The 16,810-nt window shown below is 43.7% G+C and overlaps 1 non-coding gene across 1 annotated transcript; it reads right to left on the reverse strand.

The window, feature by feature from the left end:
* TRNAM-CAU lies at positions 10,994–11,066 on the reverse strand. The gene has a single exon. It is a non-coding gene; the product is annotated as a tRNA-Met (tRNA).

A 16,810-nucleotide genomic window follows, 5' to 3' on the forward strand; every position in this document is an offset into this window, starting at 1 on the left:
TCCTGCCTCAGAGCTGAGAAACATTCAACTCTCTGCATCTTCAGTGATCTCCCTGTTTCTGCTGGTGGAGACCTCACTTCACAGGTCAGTAAATCTATCCTTGGGCAACTGGAACTGGAAAACAGAGCTTCTCTATCAGAGTTCTGCACTTCCTGATCCGTCCTTTGGGACCACACAGAACAAGCTGAATGTCTCTTTCACATGACAGTGGTTTCGTTTTTCCAAATAAAAAGTGAACCGATTGTACTGCATTCACTCAACAAATATTTATTGATCACTTAGTAGGTACAAAATACTGTGCAGGGAACTATGCGTTTTATTGCTCTTCCCTTATCTGCAGTTTGCAGATAGTGTAGTTTTGTTCTTATAAATTGAAGAACTGTGGCAACCTTGCCTCGAGCAAGTCTATTAATACCATTTGTCCAACAGCATTTGCTGCTACATTTCATGTCTCTGTGTCGCTTTGGTAACTCTCGCGACACTTCTAAAATGCTCACTGTCAGTGTACCTGTGACGGTGATCTGTGAGCCGGGGTCTGTGACGTTGCTGTTGTAGTTGTTTCATGACAGCATGGACTGCACCCATGTAAGGCAGTGAACTTAACGCGTAAACGTTACACGTTTCGACTACTCCACTGACCCACCCTTCCACATCTCACTCCCTTTCCCTGAGCCTCCCTAGGGATCCCCTGAGACACAATTAAGAACCCTACAATGGCCTCTAACTGTTCAAGTGAGAGGAAGAGTCGTACTCTTTTTTAAATCAAAAGCTAGAAATGAACTAAGCTTAGTGAGGAAGGCATGTTGAAAGCCGAGATAGAAAAGCTAGACTTCTTCCACCAAAGAGATAGCCAGGTTTTGAGTGCAAAGGGAAAGTTCTTGAAGGAAATTAAAAGTGCTACTCCAGTGAACACAAGAATGATAAGAAAATAAAACAACCTTATTGTTGATATGGAGAAAGTCTGAGGGGTCTGGATAAAAGAAACCAGCACATCTTTTGACAATATGGTTTATTGAATATTTTAATCCACTGTTTACTCAGGAAACGAGAAAAAGATTCCTTTTAAAATATTACTGCTCACTGACAATGCACCTGGTCACCCAAGAGCTCTGATGGAAGATGGGCAATGAGATGAATGGTGTTTACACGCCTGCTAGTACAACATCTGTTCTGCAGCCCATGGATCAAGGGGTAATTTAAACTTTCAAGTCTTATTATTTAAGAAATGTATTTTGTAAAGCTATAGCTGCCATAGACAGTGATTCTTATTTTAAAAATTTATTTATTTATTTGGCTGTATAGGTCTTAGTTGCAGTACTCGGGATCTTTGATCTCTGTTGTGGCATGTGGGATCTAGTTCCCTGACCAGGGATTGAACCCCGGGCCCCCCATCTTGGGAGCATAGGCCAGCTGGTGGCTAAGACACAACAGTTATTCCTCTGATGGATGTGAGCAAAATAAGCTGAAAACCTTCTGGAAAGGGTTCACCATTCTAGATGCCATCAAGAACATTCGTGACTCATGGGAAAAGGTCAAAATATCAACATGAACAAGAATTTGGAAGAGCTGATTCCAGCCCTCATGGATGACCTTGAGGGGTTCAAGGCTAGTGGAGGACGTCCCTGCAGACCTGGTGGCAATATCAGGAGAACTGGAAGTGGAAGTGGAGCCTGAACATGGGACTGCATTGTCGCACTCTCACAATTAAACTTCAAGTGGAATTAGAAGTGGAACCTGAATATGGGACTGAATTGTCGCAGTCTCACAATTAAACTTCAAGGAATGAGGAGTTGCTTCTTGTGGATGAACAAAAACAGTAATTTATTGAGATGGAATCTACTCCTGGTAAAAAGGCTGTAAAGTCTGTGGAAACGATAACAAAGGGTTTAGAAAATTACATAAACTTGGTTGACAAAGCAGCAGCAGGATTTGAGGGGACTGGCTCCAATTTTGAAAGAAATCTTACTGTAGGTAAAATGCAAACCATTGCTGGTACATAGAAATTGATGGAAGTCAATCAATGTGGCAAACATCACTTTTGTCTTATTTTAAGAACTTGCCACAGCCACCCAGCCTTCAGCAACCACCATCTTAATCAGTTAGTAGCCACCGACATAGAGGCAAGACATTCCACCAGCAAAAAGTTTACAATCTGCTGAAGGCGCAGATGATGGTTATTAGCATTTTTTAACAATAAAGTACTTTTATTTTTGGTGTGTGTTTTTAAAAACATTTTAAATTCTATATTGGGGTATAGTTGATCAACAATGTTGAGAAAGTTTCAGGTGAACATCAAAGGGACTCAGACATAAATATACATGTATCCATTCTCCCCCACTGGGTTCTCAAGGCAAGAATACTGAAGTGGTTTGCCATTCCCTTCTCCAGTGGACCACATTTTGTCAGAACTCTCCACTATGCAGAGTACATCATGAGAAACGCTGGGCTGCATGAAGCACAAGCTGGAATCAAGATTGCTGGGCAAAATATCAATAACCTCAGATATGCAGATGACACCACCCTTATGGCAGAAAGTGAAGAAGAACTAAAGAGCCTCTTGATGAAAGTGAAAGAAGAGAGTGAAAAAGATGGCTTAAAACTCAACATTCAGAAAACTAAGATGATGGCATCTGGTCCCATCACTTCATGGCAAATAGATGGGGAAACAATGGAAACAGTGACAGACTTTATTTTGGGGGGCTCCAAAATCACTGCAGATGGTGACTGCAGCCATGAAATTAAAAGACGCTTACTCCTTGGAAGAAAAGCAATGTCCAAACTAGACAGCATATTAAAAAGGAGAGACATTACTTTGCCAACAAAGGTCCGTCTAGTCAAAGCTATGGTTTTTCCAGTAGTCATGTATGGATTTGAGAATTGGACTATAAAGAAAGCCGAGCGCTAAAGAATTGATGCTTTTGAACTGTGGTGTTGGAGAAGACTCTTGAGAGTCCCTTGGACTACAAGAAGATCCAACCAGTCCATCCTAAAAGAAATCAGTCTTGAATATTCATTGGAAGGACTGATGTTGAAGCTGAAACTCCAATACTTTGGCCACCTGATGTGAAGAACTGACTCATTGTAAAAGACCCTGATGCTGGGAAAGATTGAAGGTGCAAGGAGAGGCGGATGACAGAGGATGAGATGGTTGGATGGCATCACTGACCCAATGCACATGCGTTTGAGTAAACTCTGGGAGTTGGTGATGGACAGGGAGGCCTGGCATGCTGCAGTCCATGGGTTTACAAAGAGTTGGGACACGACAGAACTGAACTGATTCTCCCCCAGGCTCCCCTCCCATCTAGACTGCCAACAGCACTGACCTGAGTCCCCTGTGCAGTACAGTAGGTTCTTGTTGTTTATCCCATTTAAATATAGCAGTGTGTACAAGTCGATCCCAAACTCCAGAACTATCCTTTCCAGCATCCTTCCTGCCAGAAACCATAACTTTGTTCTCTGTGAGTCTGTTTCTGTTTTGTAAATAAGTTCATTTGTATTATTTTTTAGATTCCACATGTAAGGGATATCATACAATATATCTTTCTCTGTCTTCACTCAGTATGACAATCTCTAAATCCACCCATGTTGCTGCAAATGGCATTACTTTGTTCTAATACCTGAGTAATAATCCATTGTATATATGTACCATATCTTTACCCACTCCTCTGTCCAATCCAACCATATTATATACAATATCATTTTCTTAAGATGGACTTTAGGTTGCTTCCATGTCTTGGCTATTGTAAACAGTGCTGATGAACACTGGGGTGCATGTATCCTTTTGAACCATTTTTCTTTGGATTTATGTCCAGGAGTAGGGTTGTAGGGTCATATGGTAGTTCTATTTTTAGTTTTTTAAGGAGAACAGTTCCACACTGTTCTTCACAGTGGCTGTACCATTTTACATTCCCACCAACAGTATAGGAGAGTTCCCTGCTCTCTTCTCCAGGATTTATTTTTTGTGAATTTCTTTCTTTCTTTTTTTAACTATTTATTTGGCTGCACTGGGTCTTAGTAGAAGCTCTCATAATCTCTGACCTTCTTTGCGGCATGTGGGATCTAGTTACCTGACCAGGGATTGAACCCAGGTGCCCTACATTGGGAGCTCAGGGTTTTAGCCAATGGACCATCCCTGTTGTTTATGGATTTCTCGATGATGGACATTTTGACTGGTGTGAGGTGATATCTCATTGTAGTTTTGATTTGCAATTCTCTAATAACTAGAGAATAACTGAGCGCAGGTGGCTGCGAGCCGGCGCACTGAGAGCGGCCAAGAGGAGGTACCCCACGTCCGAGGTCAGGGGCCGTGGCCTAGAGTGCCAGGCTGCAGCGGCGCAGGAACGGCCGAGAGGAGCTACCCCGCGTCCGAGGCCAGGGGCGGCGGCCGAGAGGAGCTACCCTGCGTCCGAGGTCACGGACGGCGGCCGAGAGGAGCTATCCCGCGTCCGAGGTCAGGGGCGGCTGGGAGGAGACAGCCTGCATCAGAGGTCAGGAGTGGCCGGGAGAAACGAGGCCAGGGCCGGCAGCCGGGAGGAGAAACCCGAGGAGCGGTGGCTGCGCAGGCGCAGGAGGGCCTAGAGGAGCTACCCCACGTTGAAGGTCAGGAACGGCGGCGGTAAGGAGATACCCCTAGTCCAAGGTAAGGAGCAGCGGCTGTGCTTTGCTGGAGCACCCGTGAAGAGATACCCCACGCCCAAGGTAAGAGAAACCTAAGTAAGATGGTAGGTGTTGCAAGAGGGCATCAGAGGGCAGACACACTGAAACCATACTCACAGAAAACTAGTCAATCTAATCACACTAGGACCACAGCCTTGTCTAACTCAGTGAAACCAAGCCATGCCTGCCAGGCAACCCAAGACAGGCGGGTCATGGTGGAGAGGTCTGATAGAATGTGGTCCACTGGAGAAGGGAATGGCAAGCCACTTCAGTATTCTTGCCTTGAGAACCCCATGAACAGAATGAAAAGGCAAAATGATAGGATACCCAAAGAGGAACTCCCCAGGTCATTAGGTGCCCAATATGCTACTGGAGATCAGTGGAGAAATGACTCCAGAAAGAATGAAGGGGTGGAGCCAAAGCAAAAACAATGTACAGTTGTGGATACGACTGGTGATAGAAGCAAGGTCCGATGCTGTAAAGAGCAATATTGCATAGGAACCTGGAATGTCAGGTCCATGAATCAAGGCAAATTGGAAGTGGTCAAACAAGAGATGGCAAGGGTGAACGTCGACATTCTAGCAATCAGCGAACTAAAATGGACTGGAATGGGTGAATTTCACTCAGATGACCATTATATCTACTACTGCAGGCAAGAATCCCTCAGAAGAAATGGAGTAGCCATCATGGTCGACAAAAGAGTCTGAAATGCAGTACTTGGATGCAATCTCAAAAATGACAGAGTGATCTCTGTTCGTCGCCAAGGCGAACCATTCATTATCACAGTTATCCAAGTCTATGCCCCAACCAGTAACACTGAAGAAACTGAAGTTGAACAGTTTTATGAAGACCTACAAGACCTTTTAGAACTAACACCCAAAAAAGATGTCCTCTTCATTAGGGGACTGGAATGCTAAAGTAGGAAGTCAAGAAACACCTGGAGTAACAGGCAAATTTGGCCTTGGAATGTGGAATAAGCAGGGCAAGGACTAATAGAGTTTTGCCAAGAGAATGCACTGGTCATAGCAAACACCCTCTTCCAACAACACAAGAGAAGACTCTACACATGGACATCACCAGCTGGTCAACACCGAAATCAGATTGATTTTATTCTTTGTAGCCAAAGATGGAGAAGCTCTATACAGTCAACAAAAACAAGACCAGGAGCTGACGGTGACTCAGACCATGAACTCCTTATTACCAAATTTAGACTCAAATTGAAGAAAGTAGGGAAAATCGCTAGACCATTCAGGTATGACCTAAATCAAATCCCTTATGATTATACAGTGGAAGTGAGAAATAGATTTAAGGGCCTAGATCTGATAGATAGAGTGCCTGATGAACTATGGATGGAAGTTCGTGACATTGTACAGGAGACAGGGCTCAAGACCTTCCCCATGCAAAAGAAATGCAAAAAAGCAAAATGGCTGTCTGGGGAGGGCTTACAAATAGCTGTGAAAAGAAGAGAGGCGAAAAGCAAAGGAGAAAAGGAAAGATATAAGCATCTCATTGCAGAGTTCCAAAGAATAGCAAGAAGAGATAAGAAGGCCTTCTTCAGCAATCAATGCAAAGAAATAGAGGAAAACAACAGAATGGGAAAGACTACAGATCTCTTCAAGAAAATTAGAGATACCAAGGGAACATTTCTTGCAAAGATGGGCTCGATAAAGGACAGAAATGGTCTGGACCTAACAGAAGCAGAAGATATTAAGAAGAGGTGGCAAGAATACATGGAAGAACTGTACAAAAAAGATCTTCACGACCCAGATAATCATGATGATGTGATCACTAATCTAGAGCCAGACATCTTGGAATGTGAAGTCAAGTGGGCCTTAGAAAGCATCATGACGAACAAAGCTAGTGGAGGTGATGGAATTCCAGTTGAGCTGTTTCAAATCCTGAAAGATGATGCTGTGAAAGTGCTGCACTCAATATGTCAGCAAATGTGGAAAACTCAGCAGTGGCACAGGACTGGAAAAGGTCAGTTTTCATTCCAATTCCAAAGAAAGGCAATGCCAAAGAATGCTCAAACTACCGCACAATTGCACTCATCTCACACGCTAGTAAAGCAATGCTCAAAATTCACCAAGCCAGGCTTCAACAGTACATGGACTGTGAACTTCCAGATGGTCAAGCTGGTTTTAGAAAAGGCAGAGGAACCAGAGATCAAATTGCCAACATCTGCTGGATCATGGAAAAAGCAAGAAAGTCCCAGAAAAACATCTATTTCTGCTTTATTGACTATGCCAAAGCCTTTGACTGTGTGGATCACAACAAACTGTGGAAGATTCTGATAGAGAAGGGAATACCAGAGTACCTCACCTGACTCCTGAAATACCTGTATGCAGGTCAAGAAGCAACAGTTAGAACTGGACATGGAACAACAGACTGGTTCCAAACTGGGAAAGGAGTACATCAAGGCTGCATATTGTCACCCTGCTTATTTAACTTACATGCAGAGAAAATCATGAGAAATGCCAGGATGGATGAAGCACAAGTTGGAATCAAGAGAAATATCAATAACCTCAGATATGCAGATGACACCACCCTTATGCCAGAAAGTGAAGAAGAACTAAAGAGCCTCTTGATGAAAGTACAAGAGGAGAGTGGAAAAGTTGGCTTAAAACTCAACATTCAGAAAACGAAGATCATGGCATCTGGTCCCATCACTTCATGGCAAAAAGATGGACAAACAATGGAAACAGTGACAGACTTTATTTTGGGGGGCTCCAAAATCACTGCAGATGGTGACTGCAGCCATGAAATTAAAAGACGCTTGGAAGAAAAGCTATGACAAATCTAGACAGCATATTCAAAAGCAGAGACATTACTTTACCAACAGAGGTCCATCTAGTCAAAGCTATGGTTTTTCCTCTGGTCATGTATGGATGTGAGATTTGGACTAATAGTTGGACTGTTAAAGAAAGCTGAGCGCTGAAGAATTGATGCTTTTGAACTGTGGTGTTGGAGAAGACTCTTGAGAGTCCCTTGGACTGCAAGGAGATACAACCAGTCCATCTTTAAGGATGTCAGTCCTGAATATTCATTGGAAGGACTGACGCTGAAGCTGAAGCTCCAGTACTTCAGCCACCTGATGTGAAGAACCAACTCATTTGAAAAGACCCTGATGCTCGAAAAGATTGAAGGCAGGAGGAGAAAGGGACAACAGAGGATGAGATGGCTGGATGGCATCACCAACTCGATGGACATGAGTTTGAGTAGGCCCCAGGAGTTGGTGATGGACAGGGAAGTCTGGTGTGGTGCAGTCCATAGGGTCACAAAGAGTCAGAGATGGCTGAGTGACTGAACTGATTCTTTCCTTTGCTGTGCAAAAGATTTTGAGTTTAAGTAGGTCCCATTTGTTTTTGTTTTTATTTCTGTTATTCTGGGAGATGGACTGAAAAAGATATTGGTGCAATTCATGTCAAACAGTGATCTGCCTGTTTTCCTCTGGGTGTTTCACAGTGTCCAGGTTCACGTTTAGGTGTTTAAACCATTTTAAGCTTAGAATAATCTAATTTCATTTTTTCACTTGTAGCTGTCCAATTTTCCCAGCACCACTTGTTGAAGAGACTGTCTTGCCTTTTGTCACAGACTGACTGAACCACAGGTTTGTGGGTTTCTTTCTGGGCTTTCTGTCCAGTTCTACTCCAATGTTATATCAATTTTGAATCCCTGGGGAAAAAAACTCACTTGGTCATAAAGGTTTTTATTTTGCTAGACTTGTTTTGCTACAACTTTCTAGAGACCTCTGTAGTATATACATGGGAGATACTGGTCCGAAGTTTTCTTATATTTTTCTAGTTTTGACATCAGGTTAAAGTTTGTCTCATAACATTAGCTGGGAAGTGTTCCACCTCTTGAATTTTTTTTTTTTTTTTTTTTGGTAACATCTGCCATACCAGACTGGGCTCAGGACATGACGTGGTTGGCCGGTGGCTGGCCTATTATGGACTTTACATTTAATGCAGGCTGCAGTTGGAAGCATCTGGGTGGTGTGGAGCTGACACGGTGATTCACAGTTCCTTCTGTTTTACTTGAAATAGAGAGGGCAGTGCTTCAGTGACTGGGTGGAGTCTGGCTGCTGGAGGCTGGGAGGCGGCTTTCTCAAGCATCACTGTATTAGTGTGCGTGACTCAGCCAGATTCCCAATCCAGTAATAACATTCTGCCCTTCTGAATGCAGCCATGATCCCCGGGGATAGGGAGTTCTTTCATTTCCTGTCCTTGTCTATTGTATGACGGCAGCTCCACTGCTTACCAAGGCACTGCCACTCCACTCACTGGAGAAAGAAGCATTTTAGGCATATGGTTTAACACCTTCAGAAATTCCAAAGACATAAAAATCAAGTTGACGTTAATTGTTAACGGCATGCTGCATTTAATATGCATTGTTGTGCTAAATTTTCAAAGTACTGTAAGAACTAAGCACTGTTACTGCTACTCATAGTTAAGAAACGTGCATTTCAGAGAGGTGAGGTAACTGGCAAGGCTAGAGAGCATCAGAGTGGAAGTCAGGGGAGAGGTCAGGGCTAGAAATGCACACACAGGTGTCTCTGGTGTGTAGGCTTCAGACTGGCCAAAAAGTTCTTTCAGTTTTTAGGTTAAAAAAACACATTTTCATTCTCACCAAGAACTTTACTGAACAACATATTCACCATTTTGTTCCACTACTTTCTGCCATTTTTCAGGCAACTTCATAATTCCATCTTCCCAGAACTTTTTATCTTTTTGAGCAAAGAACTGTTACAGGTGACTTTTACAGTCTTCCAGGGGATTGAATTCTTTTCCATTAAAAGAATTTTGTAAAGACAAGAGCAAATGGAAATCCAAGGGTGCAATGTCTGGTGAAAACGGTGGATCAATCAGAACTTCCTAGCCAAGCTGTAATAGTTTTGCCTGGTCATCAAAGAAACATGCAGCCTTGCCTTATCCTGATGGAAGACTATGAGTTTTCTGTTGACTAATTCTGCATGCTTTTCATCAAGCGCTGCTTTCAGTTGGTCTAACTGGGAGCCGTACTTGTTGGAATTAATAGTTTGGTTTTCCAGAAGGAGCTCGTAACAGAGGACTCCCTTCTGATCCCACCATATATGCAACATCACTTTTTAAAGATGAAGACTAGCCTTTGATGTGGTTGGTGGTGGTTCGTTTCGCTTGCCTCATGATCTCTTCCATTCCACATTACTGCACAGTATCCACTTTTCATTGTTCATCAAAATTTGTTTTTAAAATGAAACCTTTTTATTAGTTTAAGTTGAGAATCATATGTGGAAGTACAGTCAAAAAGATTTTTCTCACTTAACTTACATTGAACCCAAACATGAAAATGATGAACATAACCAAGCTGGTGCAAATGATTTTCAGTGCTTGATTTGGATATTTAGAGTACGTCAGCTATCTCCTGCGTGATATAACGTTGACTTTCTCAACTAGTTTTTCAGTTTGACATTATAAACTTCAGCTGGTCTATCCCACCGTGGAGCACCATCCAGCGAGAAAGCTCAAGCATGAAACTTCACAAATCAGGTTTGACAGGTTCAATCTTTATACAGTACACAAATCTTTTTTTGCATTTCAATTGTGTTTTTGCCTTTCTTGAAACAATAAAGCATAATATGTCAAAAATGTTGCTTTTTCTCTTCCATTTTCAATATTAAAATAGCTACACAAAAATTTGTCCATTTTGATTTTTTTTTTAAAAAAATGCATGCTGATCTGATAGCCATCACAGTACAATCTAACAAAATTGTTTTAAATGTAGTTAGAGACACCTAAGGACTACTAGAGCCATCTAACAGAAAAAGGGAAGCGAGCATTCTGGCCAGCACGATAACATTTAGAGCCATGGGAGTAGATGGGATAACGTAAGAGTAAAATGTAGATAACAAGCAGAAGGGACCCCAGAGACTGAGTCCTGCGCACTGCAACATGAGAGGCAAGACAAAAGAGAAGGAACAAAGAAAGCTCAAAGAGAATGGCCAGGGAGGTAAGAAGGGATGCCTGGAAGCTACTTGTGAACTGATTTGTGTTGTGGCAAAATTCACATTGAAGCCTGCACCCCAGTACCTCAGATTGTGACTGTAACTAGAGATGAGGCCTGTAAAAAGGTGAAAGTTGAAAGTGAAGTTGCTCAGTCCTGTCCGACTCTTTGCGACCCCATGGACTGTAGCCTACCAGGCTCCTCCGTCCATGGGATTTTTCAGGCAAGAGTACTGGAATGGGTTGCCATTTCCTTCTCCAGGGGATCCTCCCAACCCAGGAATTGAACCTGGGTTTCCGCATTGTAGGCAGACGCTTTACCGTCTGAGCCACCAGGGAAGTCCAAAGGTATGATCTGCCCTCTCTGAGGCACGAACTCAGGACCTTCAGATTATGAGACTGACGCGCTGCCTAATGTGCTAAGAGGGCACAGTGAGGCTGTTAGGGTGGGTCTTGATTCAGTCTGTCTGGTGTCCTTGTAAGAGGAGGAAATAGAGACACCAGGGCGGGATACAGGAGCACAGAGACCACGTGAAGACATAGAGAGGAGGTGGCCATCTGGAAGCTGAGGGAAGAGGGAAGAGCTGTCAGAAGCCAGACTAGATATAAGGAGCGTGAATGAGAGACTGAACAAAAACAGAACAACTTTAATTTTCACTGAAGTATAATTGATTCACAATGCTGGACTAGGTTCAGGTGTATAGCATGGTTTGCTTTTTTTTTGCAGATTGTATTCCATTATACCTTTCTCGGTGGTTGTTTAGTTGCTAAGTTGTACCTGACTCTCTGCGACCTCATGGATGTAACTCCTCCATGGATGCAAGGCTCCTCTCTCCATGGGATTTCCAAGGCAATAATACCGGAGTGGGTTGCCATTTCCTATTCTAAAGGATCTTCCTGATCCATGGATCAAACTCCTGCTTGGCATGGAGATTCTGTACCATTGAGCCACCAGGGAAGCAAGACAAATAATTCCTGGTGCTATAAATTTTTTGTTGCCTATCTATTTTATGTGTGGTAGTTTGTATCACTAATCCCATACTCCTAATTTGTCTCTTCCTCCCACCCACCTCTGCTAACCACTAGCTTGTTTTCTGCATCTGTGAGTCTGTTTTTTTGCATATACATTAACTGGTATTATTTTTTGGATTCCACATGTAAGTAAGTTCAGTTCAGTTCAGTCGCTCATTCGTGTCCGACTCTTTGCGACCCCATGAATCGCAGCACGCCAGGCCTCCCTGTCCATCACCAACTCCCGGAGTTCACTCAGACTCGCGTCCATCGAGTCAGTGATGCCATCCAGCCATCTCATCCTCTGTCGTCCCCTTCTTCTCCTGCCCCCAATCCCTCCCAGCATCAAAGTCTTTTCCAATGAGTCAACTCTTCGCATGAGGTGGCCAAAGTACTGGAGTTTCAGCTTTAGCATCTTTCCTTCCAAAGAAATCCCAGGGTTGATCTTCATACAGTATTTGTCTTTCTGATTTATCTCACAAAGCATAATATTCTTGAGGTCTATCTGAATTGCTGCAAATGGCATTATTTCATTCTTTTTATGGCAGCTGCTAAGTCGCTTCAGTCGTGTCCGCTCTGTGTGACCCCACAGATGGCAGCCCACCAGGCTCCCCCGTCCCTGGGATTCTCCAGGCAAGAACACTGGAGTGGGTTGCTATTTCCTTCTCCAATGCATGAAAGTGAAAGGTGAAAGTGAAGTTGCTCAGTCGTGTCCGACTCTTAGCGACCCCATGGACTGCAGCCCACCAGGCTCCTCCGTCCATGGGATTCTCCAGGCAAGGGTACTGGAGTGGGGTGCCAGTGCCTTCTCCATTTTATGGCAGAGTAATATTCAACTGTGTACATATATATGTATTTCATCTTCTTATCCATTTATCTGTTGACGGACACTCAGGCTGATCTCATTTCTTGGCTACTGTAAATAGCGCTGCCATGAATGTTGTGGTGAATGTATCTTCTTGAATTCGAGTTTTCATTTTTTCCAGATATACCCAGGAGTGGGGCTGCTGGATCATATGGTAGCTCTATGTTTAGTTTTATAAGGAACCTCCATCCTGTTCTCCATAGTGGCTGCGCCAATTTACACTCCCACCAACACCTTTCCTCCACACCCTCTCCAGCATTACTTACTTTTTGAGATGGTCATTTTGTCCTCACTGTGGTTTTTGAGTTGGCATTTCTCTAATAATGAGTAATGTTGAGTATCCTTTCGTGTCCCTGTTAGCCATCTGTATGTCTTCTTTGGAAAAGTGTCTATTTAGGTCTTCTGCCTATTTTTGATTGGCTCATTTGTTTTTTGATGTTGAATTACATGAACTCTTTGCACATTTTGGATATTAACCCCTTGTCAGTTGCATCACTTACAATACTTTCTCCCATTCCACAGGTTGTCTTTTCATTTTGTTGATGGTTTCCTTTGCTGTCCATAGAAGAAAAAGGTTTTAAAAGAAAAGTGCTCATTTATGTAGTTTAAATGGTCTTAAGCTTCCATGTGAGATGTGTGGGGCTTCCCAGGTGGCACAGTGGTAAAGAACCTGCCTGCTAGTGCAGGAGACACAGGAGACTCAGGTTCAGTCTCTGGATCGGGAAGATCCCCTGAAGGAGGGCATGGCAACCCACTCGAGTATTCTTGCCTGGAGAATGCCACAGATAGCGGAGGCTGGAGGGCTACGGTCCATAGTCTCGCAGAGTCAGACATGACTGAAGTGACATCATGCATGCAGACATGAGATGTGCGGGTTTCTTCTGTTTTGTGTAGGGTGCTGTGTAACATGTCACTTCCAAATATTTCACCAGTCAAGGGCTCCCACAGTATAGTAAATGGGCAGTACTTATATTCACTCATTTATTCATCTTTCATCAAATATTGATTAAGCCATTCCTATGTGAGAGGCACTAATCCAGGAGCTAAGGAGGGAGCAAAGAACAAAGTCTGGGCTCCCCTGGAGCTTGCATCCTAGAAGGCAGAGAAAAGATGAGCAAGCAAGCAGTTATAAAGTTTGGCTGGTAGAAGGAGGCGCCATGACCAAGGCTGAGGCAGAAGCCAGAGTAATGGGAACGGTGGTGCTGTTTAGATCAAGGGATGATGCGGGGAAGGCATCTCTGAAAAAGTGGCTTTGCAAACAAGAAAATGAAATGAGTGAGAAGGTACATGGGATAACCTACCCTTCTCCTCCTGCCTATTTCTCCTTTACTCTCATAATACTGACACACTCACTCTTCCAGCATTAAGTGTGCAGATTTCCCACAGATTATGCAGTTCTCTACACTGCCAGCTAACACTACAGTTCCATTCAATCCTGACACTAACTGGAGTTAGGCAGACTCTGTGGGTTAAGGGTTCAGTCCCAAAAGAATGCCCCTCACTTCAAATGCCATTTGCAAATAATAGGCCCCCAGGTTACCCACAAAAGCTGTCTGAGTTGGCTACAAATCAGAGGTTCCTATTGCCCACCTCCTTGATTATTTGCTAGAACGGGTCACAGAATGCAGGGAGACAGTTACCTGCGTTTACCCGTGTATTATGTAACAAAGGACACAGATGAACAGCCGGATAAGAAGATACACAGGGCCTGGATTTGGGAGGGCCCCAAGCATGAGAGCCTCTGTCCCTGAGGAGTTGGGGTGTGCCTCCCTCCCAACATATGGACGTGTTCACCAACCAGAAGCTCTCTACACCCCAGTTTTGGGGTTTTTGTGGAGGCTTCATCACAGAGGCATGATCAGTCATTAGCTCTGTCCTCAGCCCCTCTCCCCTTCTCAGAAGGGGTGAGGCGTGAACTTCTAATCAGGGTCTTTCTGGTGCCCAGCACCGCCCTCGCCCCATCCTGAAGTTATTGAGAAGCCCACCACAGTCACCTCACTAGAACAAAAGACACTCCCGTCACACAAGAAATGCCAAGGGATTCCTAAGTGTCTGTGTCAGGAACCAAGGTCAAAGATCAAATATTAGAACAAAAGATGCTCTGACACTTTTACCACTGAACAAGATGCAAGGAGGCAGGGACAGAGACCAATATGTATTCATACATTTTTCTCACGGTGTGGCCAAAAAAACCCCAGGGCTGCGGGACTTCCGTGGTGGTCCAGTGGATAAGACTCCACGCTCCCAATGCAGGAGCCCTGGGTTCCATCCCAGGTCAGGGAACTAGATCCCATGAACAGCAACTAAGAGTTTGCATGCCACAGCTAAAGATTCTGCAACTAAGACCCAGCACAGCCAAAAACAGAAAAAATACAGTGTATAAACTATACTATACTCAAGAGGTCATATATAAGCTATACATATGTTCATATTAACAGGATAAAGAAAATATCGTGGGGAGGGGGCCTGGTATTTTTTAAAAGGGCAGAGTCATGGAGGCAGAAAAAAGTGCCTTTCCCTCCAGTGTGAGAATTCTATAAGTAAGATAAATGCTAATAAACAGGACTTAGAATCCAGAACTTGTGAGGCCAATATGACCCTTAGTGCAGGAAAACAGGAAGGAGTGTTTAACGTAGGTTGATGAGTTCACCTTTAATTAAAATCACCAAGGATAGGAGGAGAGAGGGGCAACAGAGGACGCGACAGTTGGATGGCACCACTGACTCAATGGACACGAGTTTGAGCAAGCTCCGGGAGATGGTGAAAGACAGGGAAACCTGGCGTGCTGCAGCCCATGGGGTCGCAAAGAGTTGGACATGACTGAGCAACTGAACAACAACAAGGATAGATCAGAACCAAAAAGGTGAATGAATATGAGAAAGCCTGTGGATGAGATTTTAATTTTTTAAAGTAATATTATATAAATTCTTTTAAATATACTATTGATGCTCTCATCAAAAGCAAACATTTTTGTCTTTAATTTTTGTATCTGCTTATGGTGATGGGTGTTCACTAGACTTACTGTGATCATCATTTCATGATGTATGTAAGTCAAATCGTTAGGCTGAACACTCTAAATTTACATAGTGCTGTATGTCAACTACATCTCAATAAAACTGAAGGGAAAAAACAACAGCACTGTTGATGGTTACAGATAAATATGGAAAAATAATCAATTTTGCTAGTCTTTCCTACAAAACACATGGAAAAGTTTCAACCAAGAATGTCTAGCAGGGGCATCACGTAACTGGTTCCTTCTGCTTGGGCTCAGTCGTGTCCAACTCTGTGATTCCATGGACTGTAGCCTGCCAGGCTCCTCTGTCCATGGAACTTCCCAGGCAAGAATACTGGAGTGTGTTGCCATTTCTTAATCCAGGGGATCTCCCTGACCCAGGGATCGAATCCACATCTCTTGCATTGACAGGCGGGTTATTTACCACTGCACCACCTGGGAAGCCCCCATCTTCTACTTAACTGGCTTAAATATTTTGAAAAGCAGTTTGATAACTTTTACTAGAAGCCAAAAAATGTCTTTACCTTCTCATTTTGAGAATTATTCACAAAATGTATCAACCATAAAATACGGAAAGAATATGCATAAACCTTTGTACAAAGCTTAAATAACCCAAATGCTCAGCATTGTTTGCTCATTCATTTAGCAATTTTTTCCCCCAAGTGCCTACCAGGTTTCAAGCACTAGGGTTAAAATAGGTAATAAAAGAAAGTTCCTTCCCTCACAGAACTTACACTTCTGTGGGAGAGATAGGAAAAAAATAAGGGAGCACACTGCTGCTGCTGCTGCTAAGTCACTTCAGTCATGTCCGACTCTGTGCGACCCCATAGACGGCAACCCACCAGGCTCCCCCGTCCCTGGGATTCTCCAGGCAAGAACACTGGAGTGGGCTGCCATTTCCTTCTCCAATGCATGAAAGCGAAAAGTGAGAGTGAAGTCGCTCAGTTGTGTCTGACTCTTAGTGACCCCATGGATCGCAGCCTATCAGGCTCCTCCGTCCATGGGATTTTCCAGGCAAGAGTACAGGAGTGGGTTGCCATTGCCTTCTCCGAGGAAGCACACTACGTCCTTGCATATAAACACACATACACAGCAAGTCAGATGGAGAAAAATAAAACAGTGGGGAGGCAGGGAGGACAGGAGAAGGTCAGGGAAGGTGGCAATAGTGGAGACAAGGGGGCCTGAAGGAAGCGGGGTAAGGGGTCAAGCTTTGTGTGCTTGTCAGGAGGAGCAGGTCTTGAGGTGGGACAATTCCCAGCAAGACTGAAGAAAAGCGAGGAAGTC

The sequence above is a fragment of the Capra hircus genome, chromosome 5 (assembly GCF_001704415.2).
Source record: "Capra hircus breed San Clemente chromosome 5, ASM170441v1, whole genome shotgun sequence".
NCBI classification, from domain to species: Eukaryota; Metazoa; Chordata; class Mammalia; order Artiodactyla; family Bovidae; genus Capra; species Capra hircus.